The sequence below is a fragment of the Hordeum vulgare genome, chromosome 7H, assembly GCF_904849725.1.
Source record: "Hordeum vulgare subsp. vulgare chromosome 7H, MorexV3_pseudomolecules_assembly, whole genome shotgun sequence".
Classification (NCBI taxonomy): Eukaryota; Viridiplantae; Streptophyta; class Magnoliopsida; order Poales; family Poaceae; genus Hordeum; species Hordeum vulgare.
In genome coordinates this window covers 539,637,775-539,640,985 of record NC_058524.1, presented here as the reverse complement: position 1 = coordinate 539,640,985, position 3,211 = coordinate 539,637,775, and the positions used below count along the sequence as shown (strand labels likewise).

At 36.8% G+C, this 3,211-nt stretch overlaps 1 pseudogene; it reads left to right on the top strand.

Annotated features, from left to right (window-relative positions):
* Nucleotides 1-1,582, top strand: LOC123409236 (annotated as a pseudogene).
* Nucleotides 1,583-3,211: the final 1,629 nt, after the last annotated feature.

Sequence of the window (3,211 nt, the reverse complement as noted above, 5' to 3'; positions counted from 1 at the left end):
ATGCATAAGGGCAGTGATCTGTTGCTTTTGTATCTGTTAAACATGTACATATTTAGGAACTTTTCCGTTGCTCCCAGATACTTTCAGCTTTCAGGACATGCTTAGAAACTATTTTTTGTTCCATGTATCTTACAGAACATACTAATAATTTTTTCCGTACTCCCAGGTATTTTACATGACATACTACAGATCCAGATGGTACTGTTCAGTTTGTTAAGGGGCGCACAGGTGTGAAATCTATAATATTTGGAGTAATAAAGATATTAACTGTTGCGGTATGTAATGATTTAATATTTGGTGTATCTGAAGCACCGTTTTCCTTATCTAATTCTTACATTGCTAAATGCAATTTAAGTGACTATTGTTGTCGTTGCTGTACCCGAGGGACTACCGCTGGCTGTAACACTAACGTGAGTCAATATAAGTGAAAATTTTCCTCATCATTTTGACTTTATTTTGTATATAGTTTTCTGACCTATATTTGTTTCAGCCTGGCTTATTCAATGCGGAAAATGATGGCAGATAAAGCTCTGGTACATATTTTTGCTATCTGTTTATTTTGTATTTCTGTCTGTCATTACATGAATCTACATGGCAATTTCAGGTGAGGAGGCTCTCAGCCTGTGAAACGATGGGTTCTGCTACAACAATTTGTAGTGACAAGACAGGTACATTAACACTCAACCAGGTTAGTTATTTTTGCATCGCAATGGATCTTCACTTTTATTCTATACTATCCTTTATATGGCCATTTAACTATGTGTGACTTTTTGTTGCTTAAGATGACTGTGGTGCGATCAATAGTTGGGGGGATAGAGCTGCAACCTCTGGCTACTATTGAGAAGTTGTCACCTACAGTTACCTCTCTTGTACTTGAAGCAATTGCACAGAATACTTCAGGCAGTGTGTTTGAGCCAGAGGTGATGTCACATGTATCTACTACTCAACACCTTCTACTACTCCATTTAAACCACATACTGATAACACGAACGCTGGTCGCAATCATCTTTGTTAATTTTTTCAGAACACATTTGCTTTTCTAAATTTGTCTATTAAAGTAGTGCTAGAATTTCCAGGTTGGGCTCTCTGCTATTCTCAGATGCACTTTCATACATGTGTGGTGGAGGCTGTGCCTATGCTGAAACGTCATCTTTTTCATAAAATAAGGGGCATCTTCTCCTTTTGGCAATGAGTACCAACTACCCGACACCTTTTACTAGTGCATTTAAACCACATACGGAATACATGATAATATGAATGCTGGTTGCTATTATCTTTGTATTTTTTTATGTAAACACATTTCGGTGCTCTGAATTTGTTTGTTGAAGTAGTTTAGATTTTTCCGGTTGGAATTATTTTCTGATACGTTCTTCTATGTTATTCTCAAATGAGAAGAACTTTAATCCAACACTAAATGCATTTTCATACATGTTTCCTTGTGGATCCATTTGTTTTGAAAAGCAGCGTATACATTTTTTGCTTACATGCATGTCTCTTTTGTTCGCTGATTTAATTGTCTTGCCTTCTTTCTCAGGTGCTGGAGACTCTAAGAAAAAATTGCGGGGATATTGTTTACCAATAGATCATTGAGCGTGATATACTAAGTGAAATGGTCAAGATAGTAAAGAAAAAGGTGGCGATACTAATTCAATGCTTAACTGTTTTCCTAGATTCAAGTGCCTCCGTTTGATCCTATATTTCTCTTTACAACACTTCTGCTTATGACATATGTGTATCATTACTTTGATAGTAAAAAATACCTTCTTTTGGATCATTTTGGTCATTCTGATTGTGCTAACATATCCAAATTTCCAATCACACGTAATGCATCTTCTATGCGAAGGCTTCGACTTTCTTTCCCTTGGAATGTTCTCTCCATCCCTGTACTAGAAAAAGAATAATCTATTTGTGTTGTAGTTTTCCACTGAAAACCTGCATCTATGTAGTTGATTGCTGGTATTTGTTTTATTCATACAACAAATTTATTTCTCATGCTTTCGCGAGACAATATAAGTGTATTCTTGTAGCATCCCTGTAGATATTACTCATAGATTGCAATTTTCACAGTAGATATTACTCATAGATTGCAATTTCACAGTAGATATTACTGTGAAATTTCATAGTTCAAATTTCATAGTAGATATTACTCATAGATTGCAATTTTCATCTACTAACCTCCCTGTTTGGCAGCGACAAACTAAGCTCTCCATATTTGTACAAGCCATTCTCAGTAGATATTACTCATAGTGCAGTCTCACAGATAACTTCTTACTACTGGAACTATCTTTGCATGATGCAGAGGAGTATTAAATCAAGCTCTACACCATCCAACAAGATGCAGAGAGAGTATTAAATCTACCTCTACATCATCCAACAATTTGTCTTCATGCTCCTCTTCTACCTTGACTGATTCATCTTTGCTTTTCTATTCTCGGACCCTACCACGGGTTTCATGTTTTTCATCTTTCTCAATCACATTTAAGGGTTTCATGTTTTTCATCTTTCTCAATCACATTTCTAGCTAGGCTTAGCATATTCTTTAGTGTAGACATACTGCGTTGGGTAGTTCATGAGGTTTCATATATACATGTTGCTGACAGTGTAGATGTAAGGTTTATCCATTATGCTGCTTTTAAGTTGTGTAATGTCAATAATGTATAGGTATCAATGTGTTATGTGTTGGAATATTACTTGTGTATTTGCTCAAAGTAAGATATCCATTGTTTTCATCCAATATTAACTGATTGGCAACCTGATGATGAGAAAATTCATTTGATTACACGTGCGTTGCACGTGCACTGTCACTAGTATATATATTAATTACCGCATCCTCCTCACGGTGACCTGTTTCGGGCGATGGTTGCCCAATTTTAGCAGCCCTCGGGTGTCTCTTCCCTTGTGTCATCAGGGATTTCAACATGCTCAAACTTGTGCAATCCAAAGCAATTTGCACAACTGCAGATATCAGATATTTCAATCCACGTTACAGAACAAAATCTTCAAATGTCATAGTTTAGAGTCCAATCTACAGCCTAAGAAAGTAAGCTAAGGAGAGAAATTGATCGGTTGGTTCAGCTAAGCATTCAATCGATCAGGATGCATGCATTAAGAATCGACATGACAGAGCGGTGCTTGCTCACTTTGCGATGAGGAAATAAAAGACAAGAAATAAACGCAGCTACCTCTCCCCCACAGGCCTCCTCCTCCTCTC